The sequence below is a fragment of the Benincasa hispida genome, chromosome 6 (genome assembly GCF_009727055.1).
Source record: "Benincasa hispida cultivar B227 chromosome 6, ASM972705v1, whole genome shotgun sequence".
NCBI classification, from domain to species: Eukaryota; Viridiplantae; Streptophyta; class Magnoliopsida; order Cucurbitales; family Cucurbitaceae; genus Benincasa; species Benincasa hispida.
The window spans coordinates 1,814,920-1,832,128 of NC_052354.1; the positions used below are offsets into that span (position 1 = coordinate 1,814,920).

Here is a 17,209-nt window from a genome sequence, read left to right on the forward strand (position 1 = left end):
AGAAGCGGATATGAGTGTAACGATTCCACACCCCTCTAATTTATAATGGAAAGTAATCAGATTCAGTTCTTGCTATATCAAAGTGTGGTTGAGATACAAGCATTCTTTCAAGACTCCCACTCAAGAGACATCCATCCACTCGCTTCCATACATCAAGCATGCCATTCAACTAAGAGAGAATCAAAGGATTAAGTACTACAGATCAAACACATCCAATCAAATTTACATTAAACACAGTACAGACCCATAAAATACATTTCTCCAAAAGCCAGTGCGAACACTGATCCTCCAAGGAGATATCAAGCCAAAGGTTGATCATCAACAAAGATCATAATCCAAAAGGCTGAATTATCCAAGAAGATCATCAGCCCAAAGGTCGATTCGTCCAAGAAGATCAAAGCCTAAAGGTGATCTGTCATAAGCCTAGCGAGAGCGAAGCGAGAACCCAGCGAGAGCGAGAGCGAAAAGTCACGAGAGCCAAACCAGCGAGATTCTGAGAACAAAGAGAGCGAGATTTGGACAGAAGCGTGGAATTATGCGTTGAATTTGGCCAAACGATCTATAGATTATACATGGAGAACCCCTAAAATTGAATACAAAACAAAGGTGTTGAAAATAATAGGGAAAAACGTTAGCCCAAAATTAGGTTCTTATAAAGAAATTCTTAAACCTAAGTAATTTTAAAAGAAAAGCCATTTGAGCCTTCCTTGCCATTGGTGCCTTTGGTGGAGGTCATTGGTGCTAGAAACAAGCTTGTAATATCCCACTGGTTAGATGGTTGATTCAATCATTGGAAACTTCGTTGTTGGAAATGTTCATCGATTGAAGTCTGCGTGTGTTCATGGTTTCTAGCAGCTCTTCATTTTAGCGTGAATTTTTTCTATATCTTTGTTGCCACTCAAACACCATCGTCATCGTTGTTGCTTAAAGTGGGTCTTGCTGTCGCAAATCTATTTAATTCGTAAATCTATGCAGGAGGAAGGAGATATTGTGTCGTCGGAACTTCTGATCCACAACACTATATATGCCATCGGTGTTGAGTATGCCACCATCCGTCACGGATAATGGATGTCTCCATCCTCATAGTACTCAAGAGTATGAGTGAGGGAGGGAGCAGGTTAAGAGGGAGAGATTTGGGAGGGAAGATTAAGGAAGATGGTGTTGGAATAAGAAAGGAAAGAGTTTTAGGTTGTTTTTCTTTTGTTAATCTTTTCATGTTAATCTTTTCTTTACCTTTTCTTTAACTTTTTCTGTTTTTTTTAACTTTTCAATGATTTTTTTTAGTTTTTTTCAACTCTTTTTTTCTTTCAATTTACTGTTTTTTTCTCCATATAATTTTTTCATAATTTTTTTCACTTTCTTGTTTTTTCATGCCCTTTTTTTCTTCTTTTTGTTTTTTTTTATTTGCTTCTTTTCTTTTTAACTTTCTTCTCTTTTTTTTTTTACGTCTTTCTTTTATTTGTTACTTTTTTTCCCTTTTTCCTTCCTTTTTTTCACTCATTTTTTTCTAAGTTTTTTTTGTCGCACTTTTGTTACACGTTATTTTAATAATTTCTCCCTATTTTTATTTTTTTTTCCAAATTCCTTTTCTTTACCGGAGCTCATAAATTGTGTCCCCATTTCATTATCTACAAGAAACACCGACACAACAATATTTTGGAGATGAAACGAAGCCGTCGCATCATTTTTTTTTTTTATTTTCTTGTATGAAAATTATTGTTGTTATTAAATACATTTTGGTAAAAAAATTTTGAAGGACTAAATTTAAGATTTATTTAAAGTATGGAGACTAAAATTAGCTATAGTCAACACTATTTCAAAACCTCCATTTGTTATAGTATTTACTATTTGCTACAGTTTTTACTAATTTACATTCATCATTTTTTTACTAATTTACACTATTTCAAAACCTCCTGTTATAGTTTTTACCTGCATTGTTCATCACTATCTCAACTCTATTCCTTCCTGACACTCCAAACTCAATGTTGGAAAGAGGCGAAGTAGAGAAGGCAAAGGCCATGCTCCAATGCATTCGTGGTGTGTCCGAGAAGGATGTAGAGGCAGAATTTCAAGATATTGTGGCGGGGAGTATGGCTACCAAAGCAGTGAAACATCCATGGAGGAATTTGAGAGAGAGACAAAATAGGCCACCGTTGGTAATGTCCATTTTAATTCCATTTTTCTAGCAATTGATTGGTATCAATGTGGTCATGTTCTATGCTCCTGTGTTGTTCAAGACCATTGGTTTTGGAGACAATGCTTCTCTTCTTTCATCTGTCATTACTAGTGGTATTAATGCTCTGGCGACTTTTGTATCTGTTTATGGCACCGATAAGTGGGGAAGGAGGATCCTTTTCTTACTTGGTGGAATCATCATGTTCGTTTTTCAGGTGAGTACATTCTTTCTTTAGCTTCTTTAAAGTTTTCTTTAATTATTAAACTAATGAATGTTATTTCTTTTTTTTCAAAAGCATTTTCTTTCTTCATTGTATTGATTCTAATAAAATTGTATTTGTAGGTTTTGTTGGCTATGTTTATTGCTTGGAAAATTAGAGTTTCTGGTGAGGTCGCTTATCTACCCAAGTGATATGCGGGTGTCATGGTGTTGTTCATATGTGTTTATGTTCAAGCCTTTGCATGGTCTTGGGGACCTCTGGGATGGTTGGTTCCAAGTGAATTTTTCTCACTTGAAATTCGATCAACTACTCAAAGTGTAACGGTCTCAGTGAATATGTTCTTTACCTTTTTGATTGCTCAATTCTTTCTCACCATGCTCTGCCATATGAAATTTGGGTTGTTCTTCTTCTTTGCTTTTTTTGTGGCGTTCATGACTCTATTCATCTATTTCTTCTTTTCGGAGACAAAAGGTATTCCAATTGAAGACATGTCATGTGTTTGGAGACAACATTGATTTTGGAGTAGATATATGCCTCAAGAATGTGCTAAAGTCCGTCCCCAAGTTTAGTATTTGAAGTCCAAACCCTTATAACTTGCACTATTTTTTTCCTTCTATAGTCTTAGTATTTGTTTACCATGTTAGCCTTTTTTTTTTTGGTTATTTCTAAACTTTTACTCTTGTATATGGTTTTATTCTCATGGAATAAAAATTCTCTTCCAATTTTAATTATGTTTTCTCTGTTTTTAATGCCATCCTAAATTTTGGTGTTTTTCAATGGTTGAATAATATAATGCTTAGAAGTAAATTCAAAAACTATTTTGCTCGGTAAATTCTCAAATAGACTTTTATTTATTCAAAATATTTTCTCTCAACAATTGTTCATTTTTAAATAAAAATAAACTTGACAGTTGAATAAGACGAAATACAGTAATTTTTTTAAAAGTAAAATCCAATCTATAACAATATAATAATGCTACTATTTTTTTAAAAAACAGTTTGCTTTTTTACTAGTTTACATTTTGTGAAATATATTATATTACATGATATACCACTGAAAATTAATTGTAGAAATAATTAAATATTAAATAGTTATAAGTTTAAACCCGGATTTAAAATGTTGATGTTGATGAATATCGACATCTTTTATTTTAATGAAAATGTCGTTAAAAATCTATACTGGGAAAAACATTTGGTTTTTTCCTTTTGTCTTTTTCAATAGATGGTTATAAGGATATTTTAGGTCATTTCACATATAAATCATAAATAATCTAAATTTTCAAGAAGAAAAAAACATTCAAAATTAATAGATAATAAAAAATGAGTTTTTTTTTAAACAAATTATCTTCTAAGATGATTAAACATGAGATTTTAAAATCCTAAAGATTTGATATTTTTACGTTTTTTTATTTTATTTTGGGAATTTTATTTTATTTAATATAAATAAAATATAATATTTTTAAATTTTTAAAATTTTAAATTTTTATTTTGACATGATTATATATTATTTTTTCTCTATACATATAGTCTTTTTGTCTCATCAATTTTTAAGATTTTTTAAAAATATTAAAATAACTTTGAACTTTGATATTATTAACGTATTTATATCATTCAAAAAAAACCCATACATGTGAAAATTAATGAAAATCCATATTTGAATGGTTTAAATTTATATTATCTCTAATATTTGATTTAATTAAAAGAACTCATACATGAAAATCAATGAAAACCCATATATGGTGTAATTTTGTTATTAAAATCATTAAAAAAATATATATTAAATATGTTAAAATTTTTGGCTCTCTCTAATATATTGATTAATATTTGATTTAGATCCAAAATTTGTCCTTAAGAAAAAAATCCACACATTCAAAGTAGGATTTTTTTAAAAAAAAAAACTAAAATCTCATATTCACACTAAAAGAAGGAAAAATATCCCCTATTTTTGTGCATACATGTTAAAAGTAGGTATTTAAAAAAAAAAAAATCTCTCCTATTTTTTGTCCATACATGTAAAAAAAAGTTGATTATTTCGAATATTGATTTTATATCATTAAAAGCCTCATTCAAGATGAATAACATATTTGATTCGTTTAAAAGTTTGTTTATAAAAAAAATATCATTCATGCTGAAAATTAAAATCCATAGGATTAAATTTTGTTTATCTAGATCCAAAAAATTTAACATTAAAAAAATAACCATTCATGTAAAAAAAAAAAAAGGAATTTCTTGAAAAAAAAACATTTTAGAAAATTAATCTCTACTATCGGGACAGATTTTTTTAAACAAAAATAACATTTTATATATATATATATATAAAATATTTATATATAAAAAAAACATTTTCTGTTAATATAATTTGATTGGTTTACAAAAATAGAAAAATAAGGAAAATTATTTGAATTTAATTATTTTCTCCTTCTCTATCTTTTGGCTTCTACTTCTTCCTCTCCTCCTCCGTCTTCTTCTCCTTCGATTTTAATTCTTCTTCTTCTCTATTTATAATTTTGTTACTAGTTCAAAAATATTAATTAGTTCTACTTCAATTATAAATCTTCTTTTCTCTATTTATATTTTTGTTGCTAGTTCAAAAATATTAATTAGAATGACAATGTTAGTCAATAGAAGACCAAATTATAGACCAAGTGATAGTAGCTTTTGTAGTTTTGTTGCTAATTATAAAATAGTAATTAGAATGACATAGACAATGGAAGGCCAAGTGATAGACCAAGTAATAGAACACTATTACCTATTATAGATAGACACTTTCAATTTTCTAATTGATGGTAGTTTTTTTTTTTGTTTTAAGATAATTTATGATACATACACTAGACATTGTTATTGAAAATTTTGTTACTTTTAGATAGTAGTGATAATGTTTATCAAAGATAGACGCGAATAGAAGTCTATCAACGTCTGTCAGTGATTGAAACTTATAGGAGTCTATAATATATAAAGTTTGATAAAAGTCTATCATTGATAGAGACTGATAAAAGTCTATTAGTGTCGACAGTGATAAAAACTTATTGGTGTGATGTATGAGATACATCAAGTGGAGGATTAATGTACATGATTTACATTAAGTACCATGAAATAGAAAAAGAACTATGGTTTATATATTTCATGAGATGAAATATTAAAACTATTGGTTATAAATATAATATGGTAAGTTGGTTATAATATTTATTTATAATAATATTATCTATTGGATAATTATATCTTTTTCTCTAGTAACCAATTGAGTGAGAGGTTATTGGTGGTTTCATAGTAACCGTAAGATAAAAAAACGGTTTTCCTAAATTTAGAAGATTTTCTAGAGTTGCCATTCTCGGAAAAGAACTCACGGTTTGCTGTCAAGTGAGAATTGTATTCACTAAACGATAGCTGAAAGAGAGACTAAACGATTGTGGAGTGACACTATCCGATAGTCCACTCAGCTGGTTGTAGCTAAGCGATCACAAGGAATTCTCTATACGATAGCTTGCCAACTTCTAAACGATTGAGCATCCGTCTATACGATAGACTCTTATCATCTCCCACTTGCTCAATCGTTTATACAATCGCTATTCCTCTTATCTCTTCCTCTAAACAAGTCCACACAGAGCCCACACTTCTGGATTCTCACACCGAGAATACCAAGGTTGCCAACTTCTTAACGATTGGCAGTGTTGCGGTCGTTGTGTTCGAGCGTTCGTGTGTTGCTGTCTTGGAGACTGAATGAGCATTTGTGATCGAGGGAGTTTGAAGCATGAGTCTTCAAAGGTATGTATAATCTTTCCCTTGATCTCATTGTTAAGCATGTTGTAATTTCGTATTGTACATGACCTGTAAGTTTCCGTTTCGTGACTGTAATTGTTATTGTTCAATTGCGAATGGAATTTGGAACGATCATTCCACTGCTCATGGAGATCCTCATGTTTGATTCCTTCATCATTCTCACAGTACTCAAGAGCATGAGTGAGAGAGGATGCAAGTTAACAGGGGGAGATTTGGGAGGGAAGGATTAAGATGGTAGGTGGCAGTTGGAATAAGAAAGGAAAGAGTTTTATGTATTTTTCTTTTATTGATCTTTTCATGTTATTCTTTCTTTTCCTTACCTTTTCTTTAACTTTTGTTTTTTTTTTTCGTTTTCAATGATTTTTTCACTAATTTTTTTTTATTTGTTTTCAACTCTTTTTTTTCTTTGTATTTACTTTTATTTTTCTCCATATAATTTTTTAATAATATTTTTACTTTCTTTTTGTTTTTTTTATTTGCTTCTTTTCTTTTTAACTTTATTCTCCTTTTTTTTTTTTACATATTTCTTTTATTTCTTAATTTTATTTCTTTTTCCATCCTTTTTTTCACTTTTTTTTGCAAGTTTTTTTGTTTCACTTTTGTTACAGGTTTTTTTTAATAACTTTCTCCCTATTTTTAATTTTCTTTTTTCAAATTCCTTTTCTTTACGGGAGCTCATAACTTGCGTTCCAATTTCATTATCAACAAGAAGCACCATCACACCAATATTCACTACAAGAAAATTGACCTTTTTCAAAGGTCAAAACCTTAAAAAACATTTAATAGACATTCGATACATTTTTTTCAAAGGTTATCTCAACCTTTGAAAAGTGTCAAAATAGATCCCGTCGAAAAAACTTTTTCAAAGGTTTATTAACCTTCGAAAAATATTATTTTTCAAAGGTTGATTAACTTTCGAAAATTATTATTTTTCAAAGATTATATATCTTCATAATTGTCATATTATTTATCGATAATTATCTATTATCAAGTAGTCTTTTTCGAAGGTTTTCATTATTTTTAAAGACTTATCATGTATTTTCAAAATTTTTAAAACCTTCATAAAAACTTATTTATCAACAATTGTATATCCTTCGAAAATTCTCTTACAAAACCTGTTAGCACATTTATTGACAAATCTCGGAAGGTTGTTTTTACTAATTCATCTACATGTAGTATCCTGAATTATAAAATATAAGAATAGAATAGAAAAAATAGATAATGACATGGATGGAAGTAAACTTATATTTCATAAAAGTACACCAAAAGACTATCGAAATTCTGTAACATCAAACTATGATTGATCAACTATAAACAAATTTTTTACGCATCTCTGCCATCATTTTTTGAAATCTATCCTCAAAACGATTTTCTAATTCACTTATTTGAGCCTAAGTGCTTCTCCTCAACCTCTCTTTGTCGTTCAGATTCTTGAAGTCATTGTTCGAACTCATTAAGACGACGCTCAAGATCGCGTATAGTAGACGATGATCCAAACAATTGTGACTATATTATGCCTATGTATGTGTATTCCTATGGATCAATTTTCCAACAATCCCATTGGAAAATAAACACAGAAGACTTCTTTGGCACAACTGCAAATCAACCACCAAACAAAGAAATATCCATGGTCATTTGTTAGAAAAGCTTAGCTAAATTCATGAAACTTTGATTGATACAAACAACTTAGTTTAGATCATGGAAAATGCAACCGATTTAAAGATTCAAATTGGACGAGTTACCTCAAAACTTATCATCTTTCATCACGATTCCAAACATTTCTATAGTTTCTCGAATCATGGCGCCACTTGTTCCAGTAAAAGTAGGTATTTGACACTCGACAACTATTGTGATATCACATGATAAAATAACTATTATGAGAGAGCGAAACAATAGTATAAAGCTTCATGCTCTTATTGACTCCTAAGATTTCAACATTGACTTCCTTAAAATAACTTGTGGCCGAACACTGTAATGACGGTTATGTGGAAGATATGGCAGGAAAGAAACTCGAGATTTTCTCATGCTTTTTGGTTTTTACTGTGTAAATATATGAAATCTTTTAGGAGGCGTTAGCCGTTAAGGGAGTAAGGAGTGGAGTTGTTTAGTCTGAAAAGTTGTAAAGAATAAGTCATACCATTGGTTTTTTTTAGTCATAGGAGCCTACAGTGATAGAAGACTCTATAAATATGACATTAATGGCAAAGCAAAAAATTAAATACGAGAAAAGAATGGCTTACCTCATATCATGGCACCATGAAAATCTGCAATGAGAAGATTTCAAGCTAACGCATCTGGCCTGCAAGATTTGAAACTCTCATCACCCATTGAAACAGACAATAGACCACTATTATAGGAAGAAAAATAATTTAACAAAAAGTGGCCAAAATCAGTGTGAAAAAGGAACAGGTAGGTTTGGGGGGAAAATACAGAATAGGAAAACGATAGTCAAGAACTAACCCAACATGGTGCAACAGTTGTTTCATATAGCTTTTCCACATATCGTGCATTGGCCAAAAGATTTCAAACCTGAAATAGAAAAGCACAATAATTCATTGTCAAACATAAATGATAGTGACAGCTAAAGAAAACCCATTTCAATGGTTGCTTATAAAGAAGAAGAACAAACTTAAAACTCTATAGAGTGCAATAACGTGACTTTGATTTTGACCAATAACCTTCTTAATTCCCCTTTCAATGAATAAGAATCAACAACTAGATTTTAATTCTAATTTCAGGAGAAATAGACACTTTCATCACCACTTTCTTGTTCAATACTATAAGGGGTTTATTTATATACACATACACACACAAAAATAAATAATTAAAAAAAACACACATGCGCGCGCACACACAAAAATTATTAAAAAAAAAAAAAAACACATGTGTGCACACACACAACAACAATTCATTGTCAAACATAAATGACCGTAACTCATTTCAATGACCATTTATCCAGAACAAACGTAACACAAAACAAAGTGCAATAAACATGACTTTATCCAATAACCTTCCGAATTCCATTTTTTATGGACATCAATCAACTACTAAGTGCTAATACTAATTTCAGGATAAACAGACACATTCATTACCATTTTCCAATTCAATCTAATATGGGATAAAATGAGGTGAGGAACTGGTGATGAGAGCTCTCAACCAAGGAGATAAATAGAACTCACTTGTGGAAATCAGAAGGCAAGTCAAATGTTCCACACTTTTTATGTTGCTTCATGGACATATGCCTTTTGGATCTTTTTTAATTGCTCCACAAAGCTCTCTTACAAGAGCCAATCATTCCAGCACGTTTTGGAACATAGTTATCAAGAAGGATGCAAGCATCAACTTTAAACTCTTTTGATCGCTTAATGTAAACACTAGTTTTTAGCTCATGATAGATCCTGTCAACCACTCTTCCTATATTATTTGAAACCTGCAGAGGTGAGACTAAAGTTAACCAAGTACATACTACACATAGTTCTTTTTCTTGTAACTAGGTATATGGGACATCGTACATAACATTGTAGCTATGGTCCAGAACACTACTTTTTGGAGACTTCACCACCCAAAGCCAAACTCATAAAACAACGATTTCCTTTTTAGATGTTATTAAGATTATGTTAATTTTTCACAATTTTTTCATCTTTTCTAAGACCACATTTGAGTTCCTAACTGTATCCCAAAAACAAAATTTTAAAAACTACTCTTTTTAGTTTCCAAATTTTGGCTTAGATATTGAAATTGTTTTTAAAAAGCTGGTAGCAAACGAAGAAACATGTGAATAAAATAGCGTTTATAAGCTTAATTTTCAAAATACAGAAAACCAAAGACTAAATGGTAAAAGGCCTTTTAAAGTTTCCATTGAGGACAACTTACATCCATAGTTGTTGTGAAACCTGGATTTCCATTTTTCTTACTTAAATAGATAATTAAGGGAATTAACTAAGTGAAAGTTAAATCCTATGTTGAAGAGAAGGAAATTCTAAGTGTTGAATAGATTTTCCTTGAGTAGTTTTGAGTTAAGTCTTAATTGGTAAAATTTGGCTAAGTGTAAGGTCAAAAAGGACCCATGCATTGAGTTTTAGGATATATTAACGCATAAGATGAGAAGGCAACCATGCATTTGTAAGGTTGGACGCATGATTGGCTGAAGTATTGGCAAGAGGCATTGCCAAGAGTTGCTCATGCATTGGGTATGCGTGAGCAAGAGCAAAGAAAGCGAAATGTTGAGCACAAGGCACTGGGCAGACAATCGTGTAGCAGCTGAGCAGTGCTACACGATGAGGTAGACGATCGTATAGTAAGTGAGCGGTGCTACATGATGAGGTAGGCGATTGTGTAGGTGGGCGCTGGACAATCGCATAGCAATGCAGGGAGCTAAACGATGAGGTAGGCGATCGTATAGCAATGCATGGAGCTAAGCGATGCGCTAGACGATCATAAAGATGCACACGACGTTAAACGATGGGAAGTGATGTACTAGACGATCAGGCTATACGATAGGCAAAGTACTACACTATCAGTGTAAGCGCTAGACAATAAGCATAGAAGTTGAACAATAGTGCTATACGATAGCACCAAACGATGGTGTTAAGTGTTAAGCGATGCACAGACGCTAAGTGATAGATTATATGATGGTGCTACGCGATGGGCGTGGACGCTAGATGATAGTCGTTTTGCATTAGACGATGAGCAGACGTGCTACACGATAGGCGGAATATTAAGCGATGGGCGTTACGCGATAGACACAGACTTAAAGTGATAATATGAAGCGATGAGTGGATGCATTGGGTGATAAGGCGTCAGCGCTAAACAATGGAGGTAAATGATAGGCGCGGTAGCTAAGCGATAAGCTATGCTCGAGATCGGTGAGAGCAAGATCATTAAGAGTGGGATCATTTACTAAACGACTGAGCTACACGATGGGCCGTGGAGCTAAACGATAGATGAAGGAACTAAGCGATGGAGAAGTGTTGAGGCTTGCGTTGCGCAAGACTGATGAGCTCATCAGGACAAATGGCTTTATCGACGGAAGTTTAAAATAGAGATAGTAGAAGCTGGACAAATAAATATTCATGCAAAGTGAGTACTATGCATGAAGAAGACACATCAAATAGAGGTGGATGAAGCTGGGCATTTGCAAAATAAGAGAAAAACGCCTGGATATGATCAAAGAAGGAGGTGTTGAGTAAAGGAGAAGGGTGGGATGCTTATAAAAGGAGCAGAACGCTTCACTTTAACCCACAAACCATTTAAGTTCATAAAGATCACTAAGAAAGGAGGAAGTAAGAGACATTTGTGCGTCAAACGAAGGAAAAGAGGTGGTGATCGGACGAAAGTTAGAACAGAGGCACTGAAGAAAGCCGAGTGTATGGACAAATGTGGGCTAAATTCAAACGAGAAGTTATTCCGGACTACTCGTGCAAATCAAGTGATTTTTGGACCAAAAGTTTTTAAATTGAATGTAGATTTGGTGTGAGGGCTGCCTTGATGGAATTTTAACTCTAAGGCTGTCAAATTCAAGAAAACCCGATAGGTGCTCATTAGTAGGGAAATAGTCAGGCCAGTGGGAGTGAACTCGAGACTCCGAACTATCACCAAGAAATTTCAAGGCGAAACTCTAAGGGTCCAGTAGAAGAGTAAAGGAAACCGGGTGAACTGGGAGGAAAAAGAAATCTCAGCGGGTCACTATGAGTGTTTTCCTCTTTTACTCTTTTAAGCATATTTTGAATTTATATGTTTTGGTTTATGAGCAAATGCTTATGTTATGAGATGAATAGAAGGGTGGGATAGTCAGGGGGTCTATGAACCTAGAACCTGAGCCCTAAATAAATCCTTATAGGATGGTCAGGGGACCGAAGAGTCTAGTTCTTGAGCCCGTGGGAAGGAAAAACCTTGAATTGAATGATAAGAGGGCCGACGGGCCTAGCTTCTGAGCCCATGAAAGGGAGAACTATGTGCACATAGGTTAATGAATGCTTATATATATGAATTGTTAACTATCTAACGTGTGTATAGGTAGGTTTGCAAAAGCTTCATTCAATGATGAAGGTCTGCATTGTAACCTTGTGATGTAATGTTTATAAGTTGAAAGAGACTTGTATGTATGATCCCACTCACTGAGCTTTGTGAAGCTCATTGTTCGTTGGTTTCGTGATTTGAGCTTAGAAGTGAATTGTATAAAGTAATTGGAAAAATAAGTGTAAATGTGAATGATGCGTTTATGATGCGTTAATGACGCGTTGATGCATTAATGATGTGAAATAGGACGCATGACACTCCTCTATTAAAGGCATTCAAATTTTCCTGAATCAAATCCAAGTATAAATCCAACTCAGGTTCCTGGTAAGTCCAGGGTCGAACTTAGGGATTCAGATTAAAGCTAACGCAGACCTTGGATTGTAACTGTTGTAGAAATATACTAAGTGAATGTAGAAATGAGTTATTTACATTAAGTTGCTGTGTGCATGCAAGAAGATACAAAAAGGTCAAGTAGAGAATGAGGGGTCGTGTGAAAATGGAGTTTGATGCAAGTGATATGCGTCGATCTAAGTTAGATGTACACAAACAAGAATACGATGCGAATGAGATGACTTGTTTATCTCCGTTTATGTGTTAGACTTCTATTCGGCACTTCTCAATGCGAATGTCATACAATACCTATCTCTAGGATGTATGCGTCAGTCACAGGATGCAATAAAACACCAGTGCGTCTATCTCTAGATGTACTAAGCATTTCTAATCTTAATGCTGACTTACTTATTCTCTTGAATAATTTAAGCTAAAGCTACTTTTACCAATTGATTTAGTTGGTTTAAGCATTTCAAAATGGAAGTTTGCATGAAGTTATAGATGCATCTAACATAAATAAGAAAAAAACAGTGGCAAAGTATGATAGATCGAATATGTGAATTTATAAAGAAACTGATTGTCTTTACAAAACCAACACTTAATCAAATGAGAAGACGAAACAATAAGTAAGATGAAATGAAAGGAGTCAAGTCGCAGACTACAATATCTTGTCTTCTTTGGCTCAATTCTAGTTCGTGTACAACCACTTGTGGAAGAATTGGAAGAAAGTTCTCTCTCGAGCTCAGCTTTCTCCGCTCCTTGATCGGTGATGGTGGTGGTTCTCTTCCCTCTTGTTCTTCTCGTCACTACAACACAGCTCTAAGGTCTCAAAATTTCAAAATTATGCAATGAGCTAAAAGATCCCTTCATTTGGTCGGATTTCTCCTATTTATAGGCGTTGGTCTTCTCCAACTTGATGATGGGCAGCATTAAATTCCATACCCTGGTCAGTCGTCTGACACTCAGATGCTTTTCAGACGCCGCTTGCTGTAGATGCCCATGCTTGCAAGTGGTAATTTGACACAAATAGCCTCAATCAATGAATCTTCCCTGTGTTGAATCCCTTCGACGCATGCCCCATATGTTAGACTTTGCCTGCGACACTTAGAATATTTGTTGAAATCCTACAATGTCATGCGTTAGTGCCACAGTATTTTAGCAATAAACATTCTTTTGCATGAGTTTGATAGTGTTCGAGTAATTCCATGCATTTTCTCTAAAAATGATGAGATTTTATCATTAAAGACCCTAATTGTTCCAACTTTTGAGCCATAATAACTTGTATTTCTACAAGTTATCACTCCTTCTGTTATTTCATGTTTTTCTTCTCATGTAACGAAAGGTGAGAAGTTCCAGGGTGCTACTATGGTCAACGCCTACCACAAGCCACAATCACACTTCTAGGGTTTTAAGAATGGTTGTTGTAAACTTTGTAGTTAAGTCTTGGAATTGTATAAGCATTACATTACTTTAATAAAATGGGCCTACTTAATCAATTGTTGTTTATCTCCTTGACTTAAAGTTTACTGCGTGTAGTAAAGAGGTTCAAATGGACAGTAGGTATCACAAAAGGGTGGTATCTACGATCCCTCACGCCTCTCCTCGGGCTCAGAAGTGCAGGCTCGGGGCGGGGTGTGACAGTTTTGGCCATAAATTTTTCATTCACAGCAGCCAAGAGGGTGAAATATATAGGATCACATTCATTCACATCAGCATATGAAAGAAATCAACTAACCATAAGAAAACTGAAAACAAATTGCCTTCCCCACCAAATGAAAATATTAATAACCAAATGTACAATGAGGGGACCTTTACTGTTACTTTGATCTCATAACCTCTCCAGAGTCTAGTAGTGGTGTAACTCTTGTCCCAAACTTCCAGTTCTTCAACTCTTTTGGATTCTCTAAACTAAAGTGGCATAGCCGTTTCTTCCCGATGTTCAAGTCATCGAACAAAGTGTTAGTCTACGTTTTTGGCTCAGTAATTAAGGGAATAGTTCATGGTAAATACAACCATACATAGAGTAGCATAATGAGATTTCTAAGACATCTTGATATCATGTTATCTGGTTTTCTAATACAGCCATACAAGGGGTATCCATCTTGCATTTCTAAGACTACCTTTGTGAACAGGGTCATGTCAATTTAAGTTTATACTTTTGAGCAATTTTATTAATAGTTTATCGACATCTTGATACCATGTTATCTGGTTTATATGAAATAATTTTCATTTGTCGCCTCACAGCTCAAGTTGGGGTTTATATAACTTGTAATTCTGGAACATGATGAAGAGTTAGTGAAAACTAATTCACTTATTAACAATTTATGACTTTTACCTGTCTTTATTGCAGCAGATAAGCATCTTGATTCGCCATAATGACAGACCTTAAGGCCTCCAAGCCACAAAAGAGGAAGAAAGGCTGGGTGGATATCTTGGTTAATTTTCGATGGATCATAGTTATTTTTGTAGTTCTCCCGATCTCATTCAGTTTCTACTTCATCCAATATCTTGGCGACAAATGATCGGAGAGGAAGTCCTAATAGGCAGCGACAGATTGAACATGAAGAAAATGTCCAGAAAGTTGTCGAACGCCTCAAATAGAGAAATCCTTCGAAATGTTGGCCTCGTCTTCACTGCTCGTAAGCCTTGGCTTGCGGTGGGAATGCGAAATGTTGACTACAAACGAGCATGCCACTTTGAGGTTGATCTATCGACTTTTTGAAACATACTTGACATTGCACGAGCACGCCTCTTCATTCGTTTGTATATTAGTACCTGCAGATGGAATTGAAGCATTAAAATCTAGTTGTTGTAATAAAGCAGCATAATGAGAAGTTGAAATGGAGAAAAACCAAATGAACCAAGATATATCTCCCCGAAGGAGCCACTACCGATCTTTCGGCCAAGGCAAAACTTATTACCGCGCAAGGTTCCATCCGGGAGGGAAAAAGAAGAAAGAGAAGCGTAGAAATGGAAAATGATTAGGAGAAGTTGAACATGGAATCGAGGGAATCGAGGGCGAAGAATTCAAAATTCAACGCCATGTTGATGCTGAGAAGAGGAATCGAAGGTTCATCGATTAAGAAAGAAATGAAAGAAAGCGAGAAATTGAAATTAGAGATCTAGGGCAGGGCAAGGCAGAAATTTTGGTTATCATTTCAGAATAAAAATAAATAAATATCACTTGCGCATAGCCTATCGTTTAGCTACCGCGCCCATCCTTTAGCTCCATCGTTTAGTGCTGACGTCTTATCGTTTAACGCATCTGCCTATCCTTAACGTCATCGCCTAGCGCCTGCATCTATCGCCCAACGCCCCATCGTATAGTATTTTGCTTATCGTGTAGTGCATCTGCTCATCGTTTAGCGTAACACGGCTATCGTCTAGCACTATCATCCAACTTCTACGTTTATCGTCTAGTGTTTTCACTGATCATGCAGTACTTTGCCTATCGTTATAGCCTGATCGTCTAGTGCATCATTCCTCATCGTTTAACGTCTCGCGCATCTTCACAATCGTCTAACGCGTCCACCTATCGCTTAACGTCATCGCCCAGCACCTACGTCTATCGCCCAACGCCCACCGCTTAGTATTCTGCCTATCGTGTAGCGTGTCTGCTCATCGTTTAGCGCAGCACGACTATCGTCTAGCGCTATCGTCCAACTTCTACGCTTATCGTCTAGCACTTTCACTGATCGTGCAACACTTTCCTATCGTATAGGTCGATCGTCTAGTGCATCACTCCTCATCGTTTAACGCCGCGCGCATCTTCATGATCGTTTAACGCATCCGCCTATCACTTAACGTCATCGCCTAGTGCCTGCATCTATCGCCCAACGCCTATCGCTTAGTATTTCGCCTATCGTGTAGTGCGTTTGCTCATCGTTAGCGTAGCACGGCTATCGTTCTTAGTGCTATCGTCCAACTTCTACACTTATTGTCTAACGCTTTCACTGATTTGTGCAGTACTTTGGCCTATCGTAATAGCCCCATCATCTAACACGTCACTCCTCATCATTTAATGCCGCATGCCATCTTTACGATCGTCTAACACATCTTCACGATCCTAACCTTTCTCAAAAGGTTTTTATTAACCTTCAATAAAATGTGCATAGTTTTCAAAGAACTTATCAAAGCCTCTGATAAATGTATGTATTTCTCAAAGGTTTTTATTTACCCTTTGTTAAAAACTACATATTTTCTCAAAGGGTTTTTCAAAACCACCAATAAATATAGATCCTTTTTTCAAAGGTTTTATTAACCTTTGATAAAAAGCATATATTTCTCAAAGGTTTTTCCAATACCTTCAATAAATGTATATCTTTCTTAAAGGTTTTATTAACCTTCAATAAAAGGTGCATATTTTTCAAAGGACTTATCAAAGCCTCCGATAAATATATGGTATACGAATAACCAAAACTTGATTTTGGGTAAACTACCCATGCTTTCAATTCAAATAAAAATTGGGTCTCAATCAAGAATTCAGCTTGAATTTGGATAAAAAATCTGATTTTTTTTTGGGTCATCGATTTGGAGTAGGGTAAAATTGGGTGGCCTCCCCAAAATAATAATTTTGAATAATGGCTTCTCTTCGAAGACAATAAAACTTCGAGCTTTATTTTGATGAGTAAAATTGAGATTTTAACTAAATTTGGATAAACTTGAGGCTTTGATTTTTTTTTTTTCTCT

At 34.2% G+C, this 17,209-nt stretch overlaps 2 pseudogenes; one reads left to right on the forward strand and one right to left on the reverse strand.

Annotated features, from left to right (window-relative positions):
• LOC120079875 overlaps positions 1-2,587 on the forward strand; it is a 7,308-nt pseudogene extending 4,721 nt beyond the window's left edge.
• A 5,118-nt stretch (positions 2,588-7,705) lies between these two features.
• Positions 7,706-10,051, reverse strand: LOC120079876 (annotated as a pseudogene).
• Between the last annotated feature and the right edge of the window lie 7,158 nt (positions 10,052-17,209).